The sequence below is a fragment of the Myotis myotis genome, unplaced genomic scaffold, assembly GCF_014108235.1.
Source record: "Myotis myotis isolate mMyoMyo1 unplaced genomic scaffold, mMyoMyo1.p scaffold_m19_p_10, whole genome shotgun sequence".
NCBI lineage: Eukaryota > Metazoa > Chordata > Mammalia > Chiroptera > Vespertilionidae > Myotis > Myotis myotis.
Genome location: NW_023416314.1, coordinates 68,248,085 through 68,272,687, shown reverse-complemented (window position 1 = coordinate 68,272,687; position 24,603 = coordinate 68,248,085). Strand labels below are relative to the sequence as shown.

General features: G+C 54.5%; 1 protein-coding gene across 1 annotated transcript in view; it reads left to right on the top strand.

Moving 5' to 3' along the window:
* Nucleotides 1-6,670: 6,670 nt before the first annotated feature.
* The window catches only part of PRDM11 (PR/SET domain 11), an 85,438-nt gene continuing 67,505 nt past the window's right edge, over nucleotides 6,671-24,603 (top strand). The window contains exon 1 of the mRNA XM_036326111.1: nucleotides 6,671-6,889. The gene's annotated coding sequence lies outside the window, so the exon portion shown is untranslated. The remainder of the gene's footprint in view (nucleotides 6,890-24,603) is intronic.

Sequence of the window (24,603 nt, the reverse complement as noted above, 5' to 3'; positions counted from 1 at the left end):
CCAGACTCCTGTAGTCCTGACACACAGTACAAGGGCTGGTCTGTGTGACCAGCAGAAGGGATAGTATGCCACTTTGAGATGAGGTTAAAAAAGAATGCAGCTTGCTCTTCCTCCTCCTCCTCCTCCTCCTCCTCCTCCTCCTCCTCCTCCTCCTCCTCCTCCTCCTCCTCCTTCTTCTCTCTCTCTCTCTCTCTCTCTCTCTCCTCTCTCTCTCTCTCTCTCTCTCTCTCTCTCCTCTCTCCTCTCTCTCTCCCTCTCTCTCCCTCCCTCTCTCTCCTCTCCTCCTCTCTCCCTCTCTCCTCCTCTCTCTCCCTCTCTCTCCCTCTCTCTCCCTCTCTCTCCCTCTCTCTCTCTCTCCCTCTCTCTCCCTCTCCCTCCCTCTCTCCCTCCCTCTCTCCATTCACTTTGAAGGAGATCAACCAGCATGTCATGAGCAGCCCTACTGCTATGCCTACAAGGATCTGAGGCCTCTTGCCAACAGCTACAGCCGCATGAATAGGGCAACCAACTGGCCCGGTTTGCCTGGTACCGACCTGGTTTTAAAGCTGACAGTCTGTGTCTTGGGAACCCCTTCTTCACTCCCAGGCCAACTTGGACGGTTGGTTAGCCTACACTGAGGGATCTGGGAGTAGAGCCTCTAGCCCCAGGCAAGTCTTCAGATGACTACAGCCCCACTGACAGCTTGACTAACCTCATGAGAGATTCCGAGCCAGAAACGCCCAGCTAAGGGGCTCCCAGAATTCCTGACTCCCCCCAACTGTGAGATAATAGATGTTTATTATCTTCAGCTACTAAGTTGCAGGGGGGAGGGGTCATTTGATTTGCAGCAATAGATACTAGTGCATTAATTTAGGCAAATAGGAACATGTAGAAAGGAATTCAAGTAGCTCATGACCCTCCAAAAGGCAGGTGGGGGGTGCACAGAGCCGAAGCCACAGCCAAGATCATGCCACAGGACCAGTGCAGTGAGGACGCTGCCAACACGGGCCAACGGGGACGGTAGCTTGCACCACCCGTGCCCCAGCTCTGCTGCACCCAGCCAGGGGCAGCCCTGCCCTGAGAACTGACTACTCATCCCCGCTCTCACCAGAAAGGACTGCCCATGGTCCATGCCTGTGTCACTAGCTCCCAATTCAAAGTCAGGGGAATGCACCTGATTGGCTGAGCCGCTGTTGTGTGCCTGTGCCTTACACAAGCTGTCTTAGTCCATCCAGGCTGCTTCAAAACAAGAAAATGACCTCTCACCGTGTGGGGGCTGGAAGTCCGAGATCAAGGTACAGGCAGATGAGTGTCTCTGGGGAAGACTCACTTCCTGGTTCGTAGCCATCTGTCTTTGGTGTCCTTATATGGTAGACAAGGAGCCAGGGAGCTCTCAGGGTCTCTTATAAGGGGATCCCATTCACAAGGCCCCCACCCTCATGACCTAACCACCACCCCAAAGTCCCACCTCCTAATACCATCACATTGGGGATTAGGTTTCAACAAATGAATTGGGGGGACGGGGGTAGGGGCAAACCTTCAGTCTAGAGCACTGGGAATGGGAGTTACTGGAGGTTTCGGCTTTTCTCGTGGGCATAAGGGAGGGCACACCCTGCTTCTCCCCAAGGCTCAAAAGGCGAGAGGTTCCCTGGTCACTGGAAGGGGCACCAGATGTTGGGCAGCCGGGGGAAAAAGAGACATGTCCGCATCTAATGAAGTAAGATGGTTTCCGGACATGCCTAACTACTCACCTGGCACTCGGTGAATGTCAGAGGCCCCACAGCAGCCACGGTGATTGTGCGAAAACGTATGATCACGTCCTGCTCATCTCCCCGGCTGTGAAGTTGCCAGTGGCTTCCACTGCACTTCAAGTCATTCTAAAGCGTGGAAAACCATGGCTCAGACCCACCCACTTCTCCCCCTTCGTCTCTTTCCCTGGCTCCCCTTCCACACTCCCCTCTGGGCATACTGGCCTTCTGCCTCCTCATACAATGAGCCTAGTGAGGCCCTGCTTCAGGGCCTTTGCACGAGCTGTGTCACCGGCCAGGGAACTCTTCTACTCAACTCTTGCTGGGGCTGGCTCCTTCGAATCTGTTAGGGCTCCCACTGAAATGCCACTTCCTCAGCGAGGCCTTCCTTGTCCTCATGACCTAAAGTTGCTCCTTGCCCGGCTGGCATGGCTCAGTTTTTGAGCACCAACCTATGAACGAGGAGGTCGCTGGTTTGATTCCTGGTCAGGGCACATGCCCAGGTTGTGGGCTTGATCCCCAGTGTGGGGCGTGCAGGAGGCGGCCAATCCATGATTCTCTCTCATCATTGATGTTTCTATCTCTCTCTCCCTCTCCCTTCATCTCTGAAATCAAAAATATATTAGAAATAAACTTACAAAAATAAAATGAAAATTAAAACTGCTTTGTTTAAAAAAAAAATTAAAAAGTTGCTCCTTCACCCCGACCCTACTATTCCCTACCTCCGCCCCCATCGCCTCCTTGCTGGACACATGGTAAGCAGTCTGTAAGGGGCAGTGGCTTATGTAGAAAAGAGGGGCTATGCCTCAACAGGAGGAAATAATGGGGGATACTTTCGGGGAATAGGGAGGGGTAGTGGTTTGTGCTTCCTGGGGAGCAGGCAGAAGAGAGAGAGGCAAGCTGCTTGTCAGTAGAGCAAAAAATAGCAGTGATGATCTGACCCAGGGCATTTGATCTTAGCTGTCGTCGGCAGCTGGGTGAGGAATCCCTTGGTCTTGAGCCAGCCCCTCCTTCCTTCCAAGAGAGGGAACCCTCAGCTGCTGAGCAAGTGGACAAGACCAGATCAGAGACAGAACTGTGCCTGGCTTAACAGAAGGCCCATGGAATCCCGGTCCCTTCAATAACTCCTCCAAATGTGGATTTATTGTAAACATTTATTTCTTGCAATTAAAAAAGGGGGGACAGCTTTCATAAAAGGCAGCGAAGACAAGGCTGAGTCAGTAGGATTAGAAGTGGAAAGGGAGAAATGAGGAGGAAGCAACTGCCAGCGTTGTGGGGAATGGGGGTGGAGTTTGGCCGTGAGCTTCCTGGCAGCCTATGCAAAAAGGAAAACCTGATCAGTTACGGAGCTCTGTTTATTAGCGAGGGAGATGTCTGCCATGCTTGCCGGCTCCTCGAGGGAAATGCAATCGGTTTTCAGTATTAGTTTTCTCCAGGCACTAAATCCTGAGTGACATTTCTCCTGTCGAGGCTTTAGAAGGGGTCATTCATTGATGCAATAAACGCTGTGCTTGTTTTATAGAGAATGGGAAGCGAATCTCCAGTGATGTGGCCGTTTAACTGGCGGCTCATCGGATGGATGTATATTCTGCTTCAGTATCATTATTATTAGAAGATGAGAAAGACCACATTGGCTTTTCCTTCTAAAGAGCCGAGCTTCATTCCCGTTAGAGCAGGGGTTCTCAGCCTTCTGGCCCTTTAAATACAGCTCTTCATGTGGTGACCCAACCATAAAATTATTTTCGTTGCTACTGTTATGAATCGTCATGTAAATGTCTGATCTGCAGGATGGTCTTAGGCGACCCCTGGGAAAGGGTCGTTCAACCGCCAAAGGGGCCGCGACCCACAGGTTGAGAACCGCTGCCTTAGAGCATCTCAGTGTCCTCACAGGGACGTGGAGGTGACTGGATTGTTAGCACAGCTTTTGCAGGGGAAGGTCATCAAGCACCTGACCTTGCGTCACAAAGTTCTGCTCAGCTCCTTCTGTGCAATATGTCTGAGGGAGAAATGAGAGAGAGATTTCAGCAACCATTAGGCTGAAAGGCTGCGTATGGAAAAGGACAATGAGCCAGAAATGCACAAGAGTAGAAGACATGGAGCAGTGGAGCCAGGCAGACCTGGGGTTGAGTCCTTTCCTCCCTCTAGCTGTGTGGCCTCGGGCAACTGTCTTACCCTCTCTGAGCATGGTTTCCCCATCTGTAAAAATAGTGATGATGATCGCTGCCTGGGATTACTGAGGTTCAAAAGGCAAGGTATGTGAAAGTGTGTGCCATGTGGTCTATTCCTTCAGCCCCTTTTTCTCACCCTCCCAACCCCCCTAGTTTTCAGGGGATTCAAAGGGAGCTCCCACCCCATCCCTCCTTCTATGTTTCAGGCAAAACTCAGCCCTGGGGGAAGTTGAGGCGCAGCCTCACAACACCTGCCTGTGGTGATTACATTCAGGCCCCGGGACGCTATCTGCCCACACTGACCCAGAGCACCTGCACCACTCGTGAGCTGCCTTGGGCTTCCCTTCTGAGATGGTTCCAGCAACTCTCCCAGTCTTGTTCCAGACTCCTGCCTGTGCCTCGGTCTTGATTACCTGCCTGTAGGGCAGCTTCTTAAGGGCAGCACAGGGACCGCTGCTCCAAACTCCTTCAGTCATACAGGAAGACACTGGAGCCCCGAGGGGAAGAGCCATGCCCCACAACTTACAGTGTGGAGTGGCAGGCCCCTCACACCTGGATCCCCGAGAATCTGTGCTCCCCACGTGTGAGTCCCACACCCCAGCCTGCAGTGCCCAAGTTCAGTCCCACTCCTCAGCTCCAGCCCCAAATATAGAAGCAGCTGCACAGGAGAAAGCCCCTCCTGGCCTCGCCTGTTCATTTTTTAAAGACCTTTTTGCTTTTTTGGAGGATGTGGCCACACTCTCTCTTTATCTACCTGGCTTTCTAGTCCCACCCACGCTCTGCTCCAGTCACAGCTGACCAGCTGGCAAACGCCTGGGCACTTTGGCTCTTCCAGGTCTTTGCTGGTGCTGTTCCCGACGCCGGAATGCCATCCATCCACTGGTGGCAATTCCAAGCCCCTCTCAAGGCCAAGCTCTGATGTCATTTCCTGGGTGAACCCTCCTCTTCAAAAGGAACAAATGGCTCCTTCCTCTGGGTCCTTCCCCCTGCCCAAGCCATTCGCCTCCATGTAAGGTTTAGCAAAGCTGGGTGTACATGAACGACTGAATGAATTCGAGTGATTCCACCTCCTGGCGAGACTGAGTCCTTCTTAAAGGACCTTGTCTAGCTCATCTTGGTGCTCCCCAGGATACGCCCCGGGACCCAATACTCTGCCTGGCATGCAGCAGCTAAAAGCTTGGGAAAATGTAAAGTTGTATTGAATGTCATATAATTACGGCATCAATTACTGTTACCTGAGCATCTACTGTGAGCAGCTCAGTACTTGGTCCTTTAAATACCCACGCACGGCTCCTCACACAGAGCCAGCGATGTGGGTCATTAGCGTGCCCCACTCTGCAGGTAAGAAAATTGAGGCTCAGAGCAGGTAACGCACTTCATGTCACACAGCGGTAACAAGAAGCTGGGTTTGTGATGCCAAAGTCAAGGGAAACAGATGATGTGGTACATAAAGTGCTTTTCCCCTAGTCCCCAACAAACTGCAAGAGACAAGAGCAGGCCCTGGGGCCCGACCACGGACGCCCATGGGGGGGGCCAGGCTCCCAGCCGGCATAGCTTTACATGGAACTCCATCCCCTTGGGAGGCCTCCCTCAGGTGGCACCCTGAAGCCGCCAGTGCCAGCTCTTGCAGGGCTTCCAGGGGCGTTGGGTGAGGCCACTGCCTCGCATTGGGCAGCCCCGCCCGGCTCCTTTCTGGGATCAAGTCCCCCCTGTCAACCCCCCAAGGAGGGGGTAAGGCCCCGTTTTACAGCCCGCACAGCCTTCCCTGGCAGGAGATCTCTGGCAGTTCGGGCCACGCGCCTCGCAGACAAACCGCAAGGGGAAGGGGTCATTTCCGGAATGGTTTGTCCGACCAACGCCATCCCGCGGTGCCCTCCGCAGCCCTTCGGTTTTCTGGGCGCCAAAGGAAGCCTTGCTGGCTTTTCAGCACTTTGTCTTTACGAAAATTCCCAGTGTTTTCCTCCCAACCTTCAGTCTCTCTGTGATGCGGAAGCCCATTTCACAGATGGAGAAACCGAGGAACCCAGCAAGTGAGCACAGCTTAACCTTCGTTTCCAGGCCAGCAGGGACCGGCTCGCCCGGTTCTCAGAATCTCAATCCCGAGAACAAATCTCTATCGGAAGAACACGTGCGTTTCGCGACTGGTAATCCGCAGCCCCACGTAAATAGTTAACGTTTTAAACGAGCCCCCAAACCCCTTACCCTTAGCTTTCAGGGGGACGCCTTTTTTACGGGTTTGTATCTCCAACCTGCTGGGCATTCAAAGGGTTAAACGGGTCCAGGCGGGGGCCTGCGGTGGGCGGCGGGGCTTCGAAAGGGTTAAAAATATCAACTCTTTTACCCCCCCCCCCCCCCCCCCCCCTTCACGTATTTGGTTCTAAATGGGCAGCGACAGGGCCTGGAGAGCCTGGGAGCCCCCGCTACGGGATGACTTTTTAAAATTCGAGAACTTTTAATTCCAACCAAAAATTAAAAAAAAAAAGTATCCCAGTTGGAAAGTTCTTTTAACCTTTTCTTTTTTTCATTTATTTATTTTTTTCTCGGTTTCTCCGCGGGCAGGATTATAAAACTCGCCCTCTCTTTTTGGGCTCGAGGAGCGAGGCTCCCCCCTCCTGGCCGCGCGCGGGCGGGGGCCGCGGGGGCTCCGCGAGTTCTCTCCGGGGCCGGGCTGGGACGCGGCTGCCGAGTCCCCGCTCCGGCCCCTGAATTGGGGGGTCCGCGTCTGCCCCAAACGCCGCTTTCTTCCGTTTTCCATGTCATTTCCTGTACTAATAAGATGGTGGTCAAAGAAGGGGAGGAGAGCAGCAGCGAGTCGCCGCCGCCGCCGCACCGAGGCTGGCGCTGAAACTTTGCCTCGCCAGGGACCAGCGCGCCCGCAGCGCGGCCGCTCCCGCCGCGGGGGCCGCCAGCCGGGGCCGCGCCGCCTCCGCCGAGCCGCCCGCCGGGCCGCCCGCGCCGCCCGGGCCCCGCGGATGCCGCAGCATTCCCGGGAAGGTGAGTCAGCCCCGGTAGCCAATGTGGCCATTGAAAATGGCTTCGGAAAGCGCTCGGCAATTTGCCAGCGAGCGCGGGGTCCGCCGGTGCAGGGGCTGCGCGCGGCTGCGGGGGGCGCGGGCGGCCGGGGCCGGCGCGGGCGGAGCGGGGGGCCCGGGCGGCGCGGGTGCGGGCCGGGTGGGGGGGCGGCTGGCCCCGGCCCTGAGGTGGGTTAACCCTCGGCAGGTAGTTCCTGCCGCCGCTGCCGCCGCCGCTGCGGGATTCGGGGGCCGCCCCTCCGCCTCCTTCCTCCCCGCCAGCTCCGCGTTCGCTCGCCTTGTTACAATGTAGCCTTTTCTCTGCGCGGACGTTCCGCCCGCTGACGGACGTGGCCGCCGACCAATGGGAGCGGCGGCCCGGGCCCTGCGTTCGGAATGAGAACCGGGCGACACGCGCGGGGCGGGGCGGGGCGCCGGGGCCGGAGGGCTGGCCGCGGCCGCTGGCCTACTTCTAAGGGCACTTTCGGCTGGGCGCCCGCGGCCGCTGTGCGGGGCTCGGGTCTTTCGGGATATGATGGGGCTTTTCCCCTCGCGGCCCATTTCCCGTTAAACGTGGCCAAGCCGGAGGCCGTTTCTTTAGTATATTTTATATCTTAGTTGCGGTGTAGACTGTTCGGGAAAGCTCTCCGGAGTCTAGCCTTCACCCCCCACCTTTCCCTCCTCCCGCTCCCCATCCCCGCAATCCCCAAGGTGCTCTCATCTGCAGAAACTGCGGAGACTTAGAGGCCAATGACCTTTCTCCAGTCAAGGCCAGCACGCCCCAGGCTAGTCGCTGCAATAAGAATACTAATGTCTTGGGCGCTGCACGAAGCTGGCTGAAAAGTTGTACCTTGGAACGGGTTGGGTGATGGGGGCATTAGACACCCCCCCCCCCCCCCCAGGATGGGCTGGGACTTGGAGAAAAATGTTAAACCTCTCTTCCTTCTTACACGTTTGCTTCACGTGGAGAAAGGCTGTGGTACATAATTTAGAGTGGCTGAAAGGAAACACGCCCAGTTCTTTGTGCACGGGGACAGGAGACAATAATGAGAGATTGTTCTTGATGCCTGGAAACCCAATAAACTTTGGGGTTTTTGTCTGTGCTGGGGCAAAAATAATTTTCCCATGGAGCATCCTGCCTGTGGCACCCAAGCTTGCCTTTGCCCACAATTCCGCTTGAGGAGAAGGAAGGCATTGGGAGGTGGGGGTGGCGTCCCTGGGCCAGAATGAACAGGCTGTGGTCTCCTTCCCTGGGGAGTGGGCATGGTCTTGGTCCATCAGCTCTGAGAAGTGAGCAAGCAGAGTACTCCGTGGGCGCATGTCTGAAAACCTCTTCTGGGAATACAGCCTTGGCAAGTTGCATTAGTTTAATGGAAAGAGGCTTGTCCATTGGAATTCTTCCTCGCCCTAATAACTGTGCTGCTGTGGACTTGGTACTGTTACCTGACCTCTCTGAACCTTGCTTCTCCATCCCTAAAATGGGGCCAACAAAGCTTGTCTGGCAAGGCAGTTGTGAGATCAAATGCAATGGCAGAGATGAAATGCCTAGCTCACGACTGACACATGATTTAAGAAGCGTTCTCTCTCCCTGGAATTAGTGCCGAACATACTCTCCTTCGAATATCAGAATTGCCCGGCAGGCCCCACCCAGGGCCGTCCAGTCCCAAACCAGCAGGGCCTCCAAGGAGCAGCTGGGGCAGGATCTAGCTCCCTTCCCCAGTGACATTCTCAAGGATGCAAGGCTCCCCTCACTTGTCCCAGGAGCCCTTGATCAGCCATCACAACCATCATTTATGTACTATTTTTCCTCAGTTACAGTTCTGTCCTTTAGACCCCTTGAGTTGATGTGTTTCATAAATTTGTTCTCCTCAATGCCAAGGAGGCTTCTACCTACCATCTGTATCTTTCCTCCCTGGTTCTAGGTTATTGGCAAGGATGAAGGAAGTAAAGACCACTGGACTGAGTTAGGAGTCATAGCTGCTTATTCGGCTGCCTCCTTCGCCTGCCCTCCTGGCTATCTCATGGTCATGACTAACACATTGGGTCTCAGGCTGTCATAACTTCCTCCCTAAACTGCCTCCAGGGCTCTAATCTTGGCCAGGACTACCACCATCCTACTAGTCCTCAAGGCAGAAAGCTGGATGCCTCTGTTCCCCCACCCCAGTCCATTCCATCTCCAGATCTAGAGAACTTTACACCTAGATCCCGTCCACTTCTCTCCATCCCCTCCTCCCAGCTTCTTAGTGAAGTCACCGCTGTCACTCCCCAGGACAATAGCAAGATCCTCCTCACTGCCCAACTGCAACCTCTCCTCCATGCCAATCTCAGCAGCAGCATCACAGCCAGAGTGTCTGTTCCAACGATTACATCAGGCTTTCCATGTCCTGCTTAAGACACTAACAAGTCTGCCCAGTGCTTTTGAAATAAGGAACCAAATTATTAGCACGACCTAAAGGCCTCGGAGTGAGCTGGCCCCTGCCCTTGCCTTGGCCTCATCTCCCATCCTCCCTTGGATCTCTGCACGCCAAGCCTTGTTCTCCCCTGCACTTGCTGGTCCCTCCTTCTGGAATATTGACACAGTTGTGAGCTAATGAATGAGGTAAGGTTGGTAAAGAGCCAGAGGGGGTGGGAGAGTGTGGTCCTTAATGCTCGCCCATAAATATTTCCAGTTCATCCGGGCACGTGGTAGGATTGAATCTAGGTCCCCTTGTGCTTGAGTAGGGCCATGTGACTGAGCAGTGAGTTGTGCACTATAGTGATCCACGTCATTTCTGGACCAAAGCGTTTACTTTCTGGGATGGACCCTCCAGAGTGCTCTCTTCCTGTGGGATGGCGCCTGGCAGTAGGTGGGATGGTGGCTGCTTCTGCTAGCCTGGGTCCCTGTATCACCATATGAGTGGAGCCCTATGATGTCCTACGGTGGACATGCAACGTGAGTGAAAACTAAACCTTTGCTGTTTTAAACTACTGAGACTTGGGGGCTGTTTGTTACTGCAGCGTAACCTAACCTTGCCTGTCATGACTGACACAGCCACTAGAGGAGTGTTCCAGGCAGAGGCAAGTACGCCTGACCCTTGAACTACATGGGTTTGAACCGCACGGGTCTACTTATGTGCGGATTTTTAAACCCATGTTGTTCAAAGATCAACTGTACACACAGACTTGGGGAGGCTCATCCTCCGCAGCCAGGGTGACTTTTTGACAAATCTGAGTCTGTCAGCCCCTGCCTGAAACACCTCCCGGGACTCCCACTGCTGTTAGGAGAAAGACAGAAATCCTTAAGCTGCCTCAAGACCCAATGGGGACACCATCTTGCATCCCTGTGTTTGTCATGTTCTGCCTGGTACTTTTCTCATGTTGTCCTCCGTTCTGACCACGCATTCCGCTCTGATGCTTAGGCCTCATTCTTCATCTTCCAACTTCAGCATCACCTCTTCAGGGAAGCCCTCCCTGATGAGGTCAACCCCGCATGACAGGCTTTCATGGACCCATGGCCCCCTCCTTTGTAGCACTCATCTTAGTAGCCATTTTACATTTATTAGTGTATTATTGATTGGCAGCCTCTCTTTCATCAGATCATAAACTGCCGGTGCAGGGCGTGGGTTGGCTTGTGCATGCCCCTGTATTTCCGGTGTCTGCACACGAGCTGCTCGATAAATACCTTCTGACGAGTCCCTGAGCATTGACTGTGGGCGCACGTTGTGCTGGGGGCTAAGGACAGGATTAATGGGCCCTGCTTCCCTGGGGCATGGGCAGGGGGGTCTAGCTGGAAGGACCATTGTACTGGGATGTACAGGAGGAATTGATTTCCAGAAGGGCAAGAGTGTGAGATTTAGCAGAATTTTGAGGCCTCTGCTGATCTGGAGAGAATATGATTCTGGGAAGGGTCACACAGTAGGAGATTCAGGGATGACGAAGATGAGAATAATGGTGATGAAGGCAGCTAATGTTTATGGAAAACTTCCTGTGTGCAGGTATGGTACTAAGCATGTCACATCCCTGTGCAGAGAACAGCTCCACAAGGTAGGGATTCCTATTTCCGTTTCACAGATGGGGAAGCTGGAGGCCCAAGAGGTGAAGTAAGGGAGCCAGGATCAGTCGTATGTCCAGGACTGGAACCCCGGCAGTCTGATGTCATCTCCTTAGGATTGCCCTCTTAGAGTGAGGGCAGAGAACTGCAGACCCACCAAGAAGTCCCTTTGGAAATGTCACATTGGGTTATAAAACCCTCACTGGAGAGCAAGTTTCCAGGAGGAAACCTACCCCCCACAGTGGAGTTTGAGCAAGGGGAGTTCTAGCTCAGAGGTGCCTGGTGGCCTTGGTGCCAGGGGTGGTCTGGAACCATCTGGTGTACCGCCACCTCTGCTGGGGTTCTGGCATTCTTGGAGGCCCCAGAGCCCATGTTCTCAGAATGGGGCCTGGAAAGGGCTTTCCTGCAGCTGGCCCAGGGGCTGCACCGGAAAAATAAGCCATGCAGAAAGAAAAAAAAAACAATGAAGAAGAAAGAAAAATGTGCTGTTATTTTTAAAAAGCCCGTTTCCTATTGCAGATCTGTATCTGTGTTGCAAAGGCCTGTGTTCCCCCAGTGCAGCATACTCGTGGGGGCGTCCCTTAGCTAAGGCTCTGTAAGAGGGAGGTCAGGGTGCCCTTCAGTCCTTCATTCGTTCACCAGGTGGTCAGTGCACATGTGCTTAACCTGTGCCAGGCACTGTGCTGGGCTTGGGGAGCAGTGCGGAATCCAGACCTTCCTCACAGAACTCACAGACCAGCATGGGAGGTGGGCAGTTAACCAGGCAGTTACAGGTTATAGCAGAAGGATGCCAGGGCTAGGGCCATGGACTCTAAGTCAAGGAAGTCTTCCCGGAGGAGGAGGCCTTTCAGCTGAAGGATGAGTAGGATTTGGAAAGCAAAGATGGGACAGGCATTCCAACATGGGGGATGGCTTGTACAAAGGCGTGGCACATAGTAGGATTTGGAGAGGCTCTCATCATTCATTTGGCTGGAGAGTGTGTATAAGGGAGGAAGTGGAGAGAGATGAGCCTGGAAGAGAATAATAGTAATAATAATAATGATGATGATGATGATGATGATGTGACTGACACACGAGTCCTGACTGTTCCTCAGGACCTTTGCATTGGCTGTTCCGCTCCCCTAGAACAGTCTTACCTGTTATCTCCATGGCAGGCTCCCTCACCTCCATCAGATTTGCTTGCATATCACCTTCTCATGGACACGTTTGTGTTTAAAATTGCAACCCATATCCCTTTACCCACTTCCCTGCTTTTCTTCCTTAGTATGTAGCTCATATAACAAGCCCTATGTTTTACTTATTTACTTTGTCTTTGGCTCCCTCCCTTAATTATAATGTAAGTTCCTAGAGAGCTGGGATTTTTGTCAGTTTTATTCATTGCTATAAAGCAGTGCATAGCACATAGTAGGACCTCATATATGTGTGGAATGAGTCCATTAAGAATTTATTACATGCAAAGTGCTTTTCATGTATTTTCTCATTTAATCTTCTCAGCAGAGCCCTGATATTGGTACTGTCATTTCCCCATTCTTTAGGGGAAATAGGAAATTGAGGCTCAGGGAGGTGGAATAACTTGCCCAAGGTGTCCCAGCTGGTAAGCGGCAGAGCTGGGATTCGAACCCAAGCTGCCTGGCTCCTGAGCCTCCTGCCTAACTCTGATGCTTTTCCTCAGCCAGGGTGTAATATGTCGTGACCACTATGCCGAGGAGTTCACATTCTGTCTGTGAGGCTGCAGGTACCACAGCGGGTTTTATGACGAGAAAGCCCACATGGAGATGAGATCCAAGTCCCAGAGGTCAGCAGCAGCAGCGGCTGGGTGTGAGGCTGGAGGCAGGGAGGCCGATTAGGAGGCTATTGCAGTCATCAAGGTAGGAGAGGAGGAGGAGGAGGAGGAGGAAGAGGGCTTGGTGGCCATTCCAAAGGGGGAGGTTGGGAGCCCTCCACACTGGGTTTCAGGATGGGTGGGTCAGGGCACACTTCTTGGGGCCACAGGTTCCCTAGTGTGCCTGATTTCTGTTTCTGAGTAGCCAGCGCACCCCCAGATAAGACCTGGCAAAGTGCCTTGGGCTGGCCTCTTGGCAGGGAGTGGGTAAGCGAGAGGGAACCAGGGGGTGAGTGGGGGCAGCGCCGTGGTCTGGAGAGGGGTGTGGGCTTCAGGTTCAGCTCTGTCCAGTCACTTGGCAGCTGGGAGACCTGGGCAAGAGGCTGTCCCTCTTGTGGTTGCCAGTTTCCTCATCTGGAAAGCAGGGTGATAATAGTGCTGGTTTCATGGAGACCCCAGAAGTACCAATGTGTGGCATAGGGCCAGCTCTGGGGCTCCTTCCTCGGGTGTGAATGTTCCAGGGCACGGAAATTATCTGAGAGAGAGAGAGAGAGAGAGAGAGAGAGAGAGAGAGAGAGAGAGAGAGATCTTTTTACCCAAAGATGAACAGACCACACCTTCAGACACTTCCACACCCCCATGGGCTTGTGTTTAAAGCCAAGCATGTCTGTGCCTCAGTTTCCATTTCTGTAAATGGAGAGAGTACTGTCAGTTTTGCATTACATCTGTGGGAGAACATTTCTCTTCTGTGTTTTCAGGACCCAAGTTTAAGAGGAACATGTATTGAGCACAAGGGCACTTGACAACAGCCCCGTGAGCTCGCTGCCATATCCATTTATGGACAAAGAGACTCAGGTTCAGAAAGGTTAAGTGACTAGCTCTACGTCACACAGCCATAATCTAATCTTTCCAATCACCTCGAGAAACCCACATTTACTAGTTATAAAGGAAGTCTTAGGGGTCGCCTGCTTGTTACATAACAACTCCTAGCAGGTCCCCTGGGTGCTTTAAACACAGGATTTGATTTATAAGCTTTTGCTTTGCATGCTGGGTCCAGGACCCTCTCCCCTTCCTAAGAACTGGCAGGCACATCTGGACAGACCAAGAGCCTCCAATGCGGTGACACTGGGTGAGGGGGCGGAGGTGGACAGGGCAGGAGGCTCCTGGCCATCCCACTCCTCAGCCTCAGCCTGGGACCTAGGTGGGTGCAGAGGGCTGGGGACCCTGTTTGCAAACTGAGGCTCTGGGCCTCTGGGGCCTTCAGTGCCTTCTAGGGCTTTCCCTTCCACCCCCTCTCTTCCCCACCCCACCTGATATATAAGGGGACCCAGGACTCTCTTCCCACCATCACCTCCCAAATCCCCTATGGTTAGCCCCAGAAGGGCAGGTCAGTTCTCAAGACCCCCATTTTACAGTTAAGAAAACTGAGGCTCAGAGAGGGGAAGTGACTTACTTAAGGTCCTACAGCTTAGGGAGTGACCAAGCTAAAATTCTACCCCCCAAATCTAGCACCCCTTCCTCTAGCACCCAGTCCTCCTCCTAAAATCACAACAGAAAGGGGACCTCTGAGAGCGCTTGGCTCAGTCCCATGCCCCACCCTCCAAACGGAGAGGCCGGCTGGCCACTGCTTGAATATCTGCAGGGGCAGGAGTTCACCCCGGGGAAAGTATTTGAGGGAACTTAGGGTGGGGAGGGGTGGTGACCAGTGGGCTCCTTCTCCCAGGCTCATGTGGGGTTCAGGCAAGAGTGGGACCGGCAGGCAAGAAGATCAGCTTGACTTGGGAACTGAGCTGGGCTGGTATGGACGTCCCCAAGCAAGTCAATATGGAACCGCCACCACAATGTCAGCTTTCCCAGAGTGCCTTCTTCCTCTATCTCACACTCTCCCCAAGGGCCAGGGGCGAGGGCCAGGAAGGGATCCTGCTGCCTGGTGTCCAGGGCATGGCTGGCTGGGAGTCTCCGGCCAGCGGAGGGGCCTGGGGAGCAGCCCAAGGGACCCACAGCCCCAGAAGGGAGTGAGCCTCTGGGACAAACTCAACTGGGGTGGACCCAGCATTGCCATGGCCCAAGGTACAGAGAGGGTGGGCCCTGGGTGGGCGGGTAGGTGGGTGGGTAGGTGGGTGGGGTGGAGGTTGCATTCTGGGGCTGTGCCTGACCTCACAGCCCAGCCCTTCAAATGCCCCGACCCAAACAGGGTGGCATTTTCCAAGGCGGTTCAAGATCCCTCCTCAGACCGGCTATGCCCCAGAGGAAAAGCCGGGGAGGAGGGGAGGAAGTGAAGAGGATCAGCGGTTCAAGGTGCCCCAGGGGTAGGGGTGAGAAAGGAGAAGCCTCTTAGCCTGGGGGAGGGGAGGACAGGTTGGTGAAATCTTCAAAGAGAATCAGCATGTTTAGCAGCCAGGGAAGAATTTACCCCAGAGAGAAGAGGTTGGGTTTTGGGGGGAGGTGAGCGAAAGGACGAGTCCAGGGCAGAGTTTCTGGCTTGGCTACCCCCAACCTTTGATAAACATCAATAACAGCCAAGCCTGAATGAGGCTTCTGGTTGTCTGTGGGCCCTGCCTGAAGCACTCACTTGCTGCTCGGTGACGCTGGTGCTATTAGCCTCCGTTTACAGAGGAGAAATTGAGGCCCAGAGAAGTGAAGTGACCTACCCACGCCACACAGCTATGAAAGGCTGAGGCGGGATTGGAACCCAGCCTGTCTAACTCTGGAGTCTGAGCTCTTCACCGCTGCATGGGGCTGCCTGTCTGCTACTGCCGGGGGAAATGGTGTTAGGAACCTGTGCCGGGAGGGAGGGTGGACTGGAGGACTTGCAGTCCCGAATGGCGGCTTCGAGAAGCTGGGTCGTATGGAGATACAACATTGGCCAGCTGTGCTTCTGTGTGCGCACCTGAAAGACGCGGCTGCCTAGCGCAGGCACTGCCCACGTTACGGGGTTGTTGGGACCTTCCGATCCAATATTTGGGTCAGTAGATGGAGCGCCCTCTTGGGCCCTGGAGGTGCAAACATAAACACATGACTTGATGGGCCGGGCACACAGGTTTCTCTGGGAACCCCAGGTGTAGGGCCTGCCAGTGCCTCAGAGGAGGTGGTCTGCAGACCCTGGCCCATGTGCGAGCTCTGTGTTCCTGCAGCAGATAGGGGTAGACATGGAGAGTACACATTGAGATACTCATACTGCAACTTGACATTGCCTCGCCAGGTTTTATTGGAATTTACAAAAGCATCAGTTGGCAACAGATTGGAAAACTTAAAAAGTCACTTTACCACAAATAGTTTGAGCAGCCCTGGCCCAGATCCTAATTGTGATTGAAGGTAGGAAGTGCCCTACTTGCTCAGGGATGTGGTGGTGGTGGTGGGGGGAAGCTAGTCATTCCGCCACCGGCAGTGGGGGAGGGAGAGCATAGGGTAGGCTTCCCAGAAGTGATGCTGGGCTGAACTGGACCTTGAGGAGGAATCGAAGTTTGCCAGGTGTTAGAAGAGGGAAGGGCATTTTCGGCACTGGGAACAGGATGTACAATGGCAGGCAACGCAGGGCCCCTGTGGTTCAGGGAATGGCAAGTGACCTGGGGTGTTTGGAGAAGAAGTGGGGGAGACCTCCCTTGAGAGGCAGATTTGGGCCAGATGGGGAAGGACTTGAATGCCAGGCTAAGGACTTGAGACTTCCAGACTATCCTGGAAGCAGTGGAAGTGAGCTAAGATCACAGCTAAGTAGGGGCTGCACGGGACTGCAGGGGCCGTGAGGGGTCTCCCTTCGGTCCTCAGCCTGCAGGAAGGTGTCCCTCAACCTCCTGAGGCAGCAGCCCCGTAGTCCAGCCTGGCTGTCCTGGCTGGATAGGCAGGCAGTTTCGGTGTGAGTGGCAGGCCTTCCTTCCCAGGCTGTCCTGGTCAGTGGGTTGGTATCTGGTGTGGTTGGCTGGCCATGGGAGAATCCTCTCGTCCCCATTGCCCTAAGCAATCAGTGCAGTGCGCAGTCAAAGTGGGTGTGCCGGCCACCCCCTAGGAGTCCAGCGTCTACGCAGGAGTATGAGCAGGAGGAGGGAGGGCTGAGGTTTGAGGCTGGGGTTGGGGGTTGGCCAGACACTGGGAGCCTGGTGTGTGACTGTGTGGGGTCCGTTTAGGAGGTGAGCGTGGATGATGGCCTAAAGTTGCTTCCTGTACACACCCCCTGACAGGCCAAGGCGGAGGCTTGCATTTGTAGCCTGGGGAGTGAACACTAGTTAGAAGCCGTGAGGAATGGCTTACGACCTAACCTGGGCCAGCTCGAGGGAGCAGACAGTCACTGTTGGGGAGCTGCTGCCATGGTCCTTGGCTCTGGTGCAACCGCCTGTCCCGAGAGGAGCCGACCTGCCCTGTCCTGGGGCTGCTGGGAACAGACCACGCTGTGCCCGGGCCTGCATGTGGCCGCAAGTCCTTGGAGAGTGCCAGCCTGCCTGGGAGGGAGCGGTGGGAAGCGCCTCTCCCGCCAGCCCCACCTACAACCTCCTCCTGGGGCCCCTGTTCAGGGTGGCTCAGCCGCTCGCTCCCTCCCTGCAGCTCCCTGTCAGCTGGGCCCCACACAGCAGGCCAGGCTGGCTGGCTGCCTTTCAGGGGGAAGTCCAGCTGCCTGGGATCCGTGGGATGGGGCTGGGCAGGCTTTAGGGCCAAGCGTCATGGAGGTGCTTCGGTTCTGATAGTGGCCTTGATTGTTCTTGGAGGCTTGACTGCTTGGACCTCCCGGGCTCTCTGCCTTGGCTGCTCCCACGCTGGACTCACTATTCGCCATCGGCCCAGGGTCTCCCTGAGGTGGGATAGGCTTGTCCTGCTGTTGCAGCGTCCCAGACCTGGTGCTTCCACTGTGAGTACCGGGCAGCCCTCCTGGCTTCTCAGTGATCCCTCTTCCCAAAGACCCCCTGGCCTGTTCTGCACGGCCCAGGCCCCTTTACCTCCCAGATCAAACCCTCCAAGGCCACGCCCTTTGCTCCTGGCAGCCTGGCAGCTTCTCGGTGACTGAGCTTTGCTCTTCCTCTCTGTGATTCCCCTTGTGGTCTGTCGCCTATCCCTGCCCCAGTTCCCTGGGCTACCGGTGAGGTGAGGACTCACTGGCCTGGCTCCAAGGGGCCCAATCCCCCAGTTTCAGGTAGAAACCAGACTCCTCCCTGGCACCTGCCAGTGGCTCCCTGCCCTCCTCGAGCACCCTGGCCCTCGGCCCAGGACAGTGGCCAAGAAAGGCTCCACTGCCCTTTCGGACTCTCTCCTGGCTCCTGTGCCCTTCTCTCTGCCTGGAGAATCCCTCTGCCAGCTTCCTTCCCGGTTCCTCCCTGGGGCCAGTGACGGGCTCCATTCCAGCTGAGCCCCGGGCTCCCAGACTCGCTGAAGGTCCTCTGTGTTTGGAGCTCCGTGTTGCCACCTCCTCTCAGTGCCCATGGCATAGATGGGGCATCGCACTGTGTGGGAGTCTGAGTGGCACTCATGGAGGCTATCTGGATGTATCTCATTTTGTCTACACAGCAGGCTGGAAGGTAGATACTATGAGCCCATTATGCAGATGAGGGAGTTGAGGCTTCAGGGGGTTCAGATTTTGTCAAGGTCTTTTAGGAAGTCAGGGGCACAGCTGGGACTCAGACTCACATCTCTTGGCCCTTCTCTCCACCCCATAGCTGTGTTGAAGGTAAGAACTTCATTGACCTTTGCTTGTTGTCTTATCAGGGGCCAGTGCCTGACTAGGGCCAGGGCTGTGCCCGGGGCTGGCTCAGCCCCTTGGGGGTTAGGGCTCAGTGGTTGCCTGGCCTCAGTGTCACAGTCAGAGGTGATCAGTCCTGTGAGCTTTTCACATCCACGTTCTCCTCCTCACTTCCTAAACTCTCGCCCCCAATGTGAGTTCCTCCCAGGGATACGGCGTCTACTCTGGGAGTCAGGCTGACACAGGGCATGCAGGCCAAGGCTGGGGCCTGCTGGGACAGGGGATGGGCAGGAGTCACGGGGAAGGGAAGAGGGAGAGGTTGGGCAGCAGGAGACCGACTCTCAGCGGCTAGCTGTGCACTGCTGACGGAAGCACGGTGAGGGCCCGCAGCTCCCGCCTCTCCCTTCTCCAGGGCCTGAGCTCTGTGCTTCCTGAAAGCCGTTCTTGCTGCGGGGAGACTGAGGGCCTTGCTCCTGATGAAGCTCTGAGGGCCAGCGAACCCACCTCTCCTTGAGCTATTTAAATTCTCTCTAATCCCCCAACCCCAACAAACCTCCAGGGACTAGTAGCTCACTGTTCCCAAGGCAACTCCTTGTGTCTTTTCTATGTTGTTTTACTGGGTTTTAATTATGTAAGGAATACAAGTACATTTTTACTATTAAAAAAATCAAATATTATTTAAAAAGCTAAATATTATCTTCCTGATAACACAACATTCTAGCTTCCTCCTCACGGTTAATCATCATAGTTATGACTGTGCTATCTATCCTTCTAGATCTTCCCCTGTACATTGCCACACTACAGGAATATGTACCATTATAGTGTGTGTATGTGTCATGTAGTCATTCTGCAAATTGCTTTACTCGCTTACCTTTGGAGCTAGGAAATCTAGTCATGGTTTCACACAGTGAGCTGCCATAATATTCTCTCTCTCTCGCCTTTTTACTGATACACAGTGGTTTTGGAGAGGATCCTCATTACTTATTTAGCCATTGCCCTACTGCTGGACATTTAGATTAAATCTGATTTTATTCTTGTGCGCCTTCCTGGGCGTATCTGGAGTAGCTACTGTTGGGTTCTGGGAGCCTGTTGCATTTTAAAACCATTACTGAACACTATTTAAAGTCTGTCCAGTGAGCCTTTGCATAGAACCAGTTGTCTCCCTGTGGGTCCTCCACTATTCCTGGTTCACTTCTTTAGAGCTAGAGAGAACGTCTGCTTCCCCGTCCCCCCAGTCCCCAGAGAGCTGGGAACAGGCTGTGGCCCTGCAGCCGTTCTCCCTCTCACTCGGGTTTTTCTGCCTTTACTCAAAAGGCTCGTTGAGTAACCCTGCTCCTGGGCGGCTATGGAGGTGAGTGGTCTCTGGAGTCGGAATTCCTTGGTTCAAATCCTGGTCTTTCTGGGGATCTTACTTAGCCTCCCTGTGCCTTAGTTTCATCCTCTGTCGACTAGAGATGACAATAGCATCTATGTCATCAATGCTATTGTCTTGAGCTGCTGTGCAGACCAACCAAGTCAGCCAACACGTGTACGGCGCAAACACCGTGCCAGGCAAATAGTAACATCCCAGTGATGTTATTGTCCTGGCTCTCCCGTCTGTATCAGCTCCAGACCCCGCGCTGCGGGCAGAGGGCCTGCGTTCCTGGTGCGCAGCCGGGATGGCTCCATTCTTTGCCAACGGCTTTATCCCACTGCCCCCTGATTTCCCAGAGGAGGCTGCTGCCTGGGAATGCAGCGGGCATCGGGTTTCTGCCCAGGTTGGCCCTGCAGGTGCTGGACCGGGGCCTACGGGGAGGGAAGGAGGTCAGCCTGACCCTCTGCTTGGCGGTGGTGGCCAGGAGCCTGGTAACGTAACCCCACACCTCGGGCAGATTTACCGGCTCTCAATGGGGCCTGTTGTGGCCGGGGATTTGATCTCCCTTGGCCTGCACGATGGGCAGGAGAAGAAAGCAGCTTGGGGCCAGCCTCTCCCCTGGGAGTCCTGGGGCCTCTCTGGGCCACACTGGCTGGCCCAGGCATGGGTTTGCCTAGGACAAATCACTGCATGCGATTGTATATTTAATGCTGGGAGGGATGGCCTTTTTTGCCTTTTTCCTCATGACTCTTCCCCCCTGCCCCCCTCCGTCTTTTCAGGTTCTAAACCACCTTTATGTCACCATCTAATCCAGCAGTTCTCAACCTGTGGGTCGCGACCATCAGAAAACACATATAGCAAATCAGATATTTACATTAAGATTCATAACAGTAGCAAAATTACAGTTATGAAGTAGCAACGAAAATAATTTTATGGTTGGGGATCACCACAACATGAGGAACTGTATTAAAGGGTCGCGGCATTAGGAAGGTCGAGAACCACTGAATCAGTTTCTCAAAGCCACCTCTGAAACAGGCAGCCTGGCTAAGGCCATTGCACAGATGTGGAAACGGAGGCTCAGAGAGGTTAAATGACTTTCCCCAAACCACATAGTTAGCTACTGACGGACTCAGTAACATACCCAGGCCGTCTGGCTCCTCGTTCAGCTCTTTTTCTCAAGGCCACCCGGTGTGATAGTCTTGGCAGAAGGTGCCCAGCTGGGCAGCCCTGCTTGCCCTCTTGCCCTCTGGGCAGTAGCATGTGTGGTCAGGGAGCGCAGAGAGCTGGGATTATTTCCTGAGAGGCGAGAAGCAGCATGGCTGGCCCGGGGCCCAGCCCTTCCCCAGCATCAGCCGCAAACCTCCTCGACAGCCAGAGGTGGCAGGAGACAGAGTGTGGCTGCTTCAGCTGAGGTCATTGCCCTTCAGAGGGAGAGGACTTGCCCTCTGAGCCTGTCCTGTGGTGTGGACAGGGCCTGCAGCAACCCTGGGGAATCAGAGCACTTCTCCCAGAGATACAGGAGAGCAGCCATTGTGCGCCCATTTTAAGACTGGAGAAAGCAAGGCTCAGAAAGGCCCACGGGCTGGGCTGGCAGAGGGAAACTCAAAACCTTTTGAGCTCGGCGTGTCAGTATTTTGAAAAACCCTAACTTAACTCTGGTGCTGTGTCACATATAGAAATTTTTGATATTTGCAACCATAGTAAAGCAAAGACTTACATTTTTGATATTTATTTTATATATTTAAATGCCATTTAACAAAGAAAAATCAACCAAAAATATGAGTTCGCGTGTCACCTCTGACACGCGTGTCATAGGTTCGCCATCACTGTCCTAGACACAGATCCTCGCCAATCATGCTGCTGGCTCACACCCAAGACATTGATCTTGCCCAGCTTTGCGTTAAGAGCATGGTTGTTGGTATCAGAGGAATGTGGGTTGGGTCCTGGCTCAATAATAACCATTTCTGTTTATTGAGCACATACTATGCACCAGGTGCTATTGCAGGACTTGACCTGTAATATTTCACTTAACCCTCAGAATAACTTTAGGGGGTAGAAGCCATTATTATTTTCCATTTGCAGCTGAGGAAAGTGAGGCACAGAGAAGCAAAGTGATTTCCCAAGGCCATATCATGTGAGGGTGAAACTGGGATTTAAATCCTGGCCCTGTGGCTCCAGGGGTTGTGCGTGAGCCACTACAGCGCCTCTTATGGCTGGGAGGGCCACAAGGGCCACGGCACACCTGTCTCATTCCTGGCGTGGTGCCTGACAATGGCAGACACTCAGTATGCTCTTGTCCCGTGGACGATTGCATGAGTGAATGTGCAGCTTTGGACAAGTGACCCAGCCTCTCTGATTGTCCGTTTCCTCACTGTACAGTGAGCACTGAACCTCTGGCATCGATGGGAAGGGTCCAGGGCAGTAATGTTTGAAAGTGCTAAGCTCAGGGCTCTGGCCCTGGCAGCTGTGGTCACTCTGGGGAGATGGTGTCACTGAGCTGCTCTGAACTGTGTCCTGGGAGTGGGTGGTGCTGCTCTGAGCTGTCACACTGGCACTCAAGCTGCCTGCCCCGGGGGACGGAGGCAAGTTCTCTCTGCATGGCTGGTTGTGGATTGCCACCTGTGGCTGGCCTTGGGTTTCCCCTGGGCAAATCCCAGGGCCAGAGGGGCCGAGGGTGAGCACGTGACCACCTTCTTGGGGGACCCTAGCATTCCTGGGGAACACCCGCTGCCTGTTGGGTGGTTCGCACACACAGCTTCTTGTCAGCTTCTGAGCCTGCCTCTCCCGGGCTCAGGGAGGTGTGCTGACTTGCCCAGGTTCCCACAGGTGCGGGGCAGGTTTCAGTCAGCCTCACCTACTGCCTTCTGAGGAGCCCTCCCGGTGGCTATGTATCCCCTGTAGGTTCCAAAAGTGGGAGCAGGTGCCTGGGGCAGAACCAGAGCGGGGTGCTTTGAGTTCTCTGGTGACGCCCCCGATGCGTAGGGACTCTACTCAAATGTGCTCTTTTTTTTTTTTGTAAAAGCTCTGACAGCAGGCTCTGCAGTGGGACTCAGGAAATGCAGTTCCCTCCCTAGACTCCACCACAGGTTTGCTGTGTGTCCTTGAGCAAGTCCTTTGCCCTCTCTGGACCCTGTAAAATGAGACCATGGGCCTCACGGGTACCTGCTTTTCTAACGCTCCTTTAAGGGGCATAGATTTGGGCCTCAGAGCCAATATCCCCCTTTTAAAGAGACTGGGATGTTGGGGACCCTCTGCCTTGCCAGTTGAGACAACTGGGCTTGGAGTTGAGGACCAGGTTCTGGTATTGAACAGTCTTGAAACTGTGAAGCACACATGTCAGGGTGTGGTGGGGCTTGCCAAGGATCCCCCACACATCCACTCCCCTCGCCCCACCCCGAGACCTCGAGGCTTGGCAGACAACACCCAGTGTGTGGGGGGGAGAAGCACAGCTTTCGGTGTTCATGAGATCTGGGTTTGAATCTAGGCTCTGCCACTTACCTTTGGTTACCTACTTTTCCCACCTGTCAAACAGGGAAGGTGAAACCTTCGCCTGAGGTTGAGGTGCAGATGAAATGCCTGTATTTCTCCTAGCACCCTGCTGACACTCGGCAGGGCCTGAGTGGCGTGCATGGGCCTATTGAGTGTGGAGGCGGGGGTCAGAGAAAGCTCCGGAAGCCTTGCCAGCAGCCCTGGAGGCTGAGTCCAGAAATAGAAGACCCCAGAGACCGAGGCTCCTGATGGCCAGGCTGGGAGGCCACACTGAGCTGGCAGCGCGGGCCTCCCCTCCCTCCCGGGCTGTTGGCTGCATAAATTACTCGGCAGCCTTTGGGCTAATTTTACCTTTTTGGTTTTCATGAATCATTTCCCATCTGGGGGCATGTGAGAGAAATGGAAACAGCTCTGCCAGCTGGATGCCCAGGCGCCAGCCACAGAGAAACACCCATGGTGAGCCCTGCTTGTGTGCTCTGAGAAGCAAGGGTAGGACACCCCGGGCCCCAGAAAGGGCCCCCGAGGGCCAGCTCCTTCCAGCTGGGTCCCTGTGCCTTTGGGTTATCAGGCTTTGGGGTAAATTAGCCACAGCAGGTCCAGGGACTGGAACTTGGCGAAATCTAAAGGAATTTGGGATCAAATGACTTTCATGATGATCGTTAGGGTCTGTTTGGATCTGAGTGGTGGAGTGGTTTAGCGGAGGGACCCCTGTGGCCTGTGGAGTGCTCTCTGTGGCGCAGCTCCAGGAGTTTGCACGAATGCTGAATTTGCACGGTCACCAGAGCAGGCAGGTCCTCACAGAAAAATCAAAGCTAACTGCCTCATCATTCAGGTGGGTAAACTGAGGCTCCGAGAAGGAAACTACTGAAGGTTGGTGAGTCAGCGGAAAAGGTGGCGCTGATCCTTCTTGGCTGACTGTTTATCATTTTGCGCACAACAACCCTATAGACTATTACCCCTGTTTTATGGAGGGGTCCCTGACGGCACAGAAGGTGAAATAGCTTCCCCAGTTGACACAGTAGGAAGTGGTGGAGCCCCGATTCGCACCCAAGTACTCTCGCTCCAGAGCCCACGTCCCACTTCTGCACGAAGCTGCTCTTGCCTGTGGACTGCAGCGCTGCTGGTCCCCCTCCCCCTCGCCCTGCCATGCCCCCAGAACGGGTTTCCAGGTCACTGTGAAGTGGTCCTGGAAGCTTCCAGCTCACACCCTCTCATTTTCGTCCATTCGCCATGTACAGTCAGCCCTCCGGTTCTGCGGGTTCTGCATCTGCAGACTCAACCCACTGGGAATTGAAAATATTCAAAGAAGATGCTGTATTTGCTGACATGTACTATGTAGC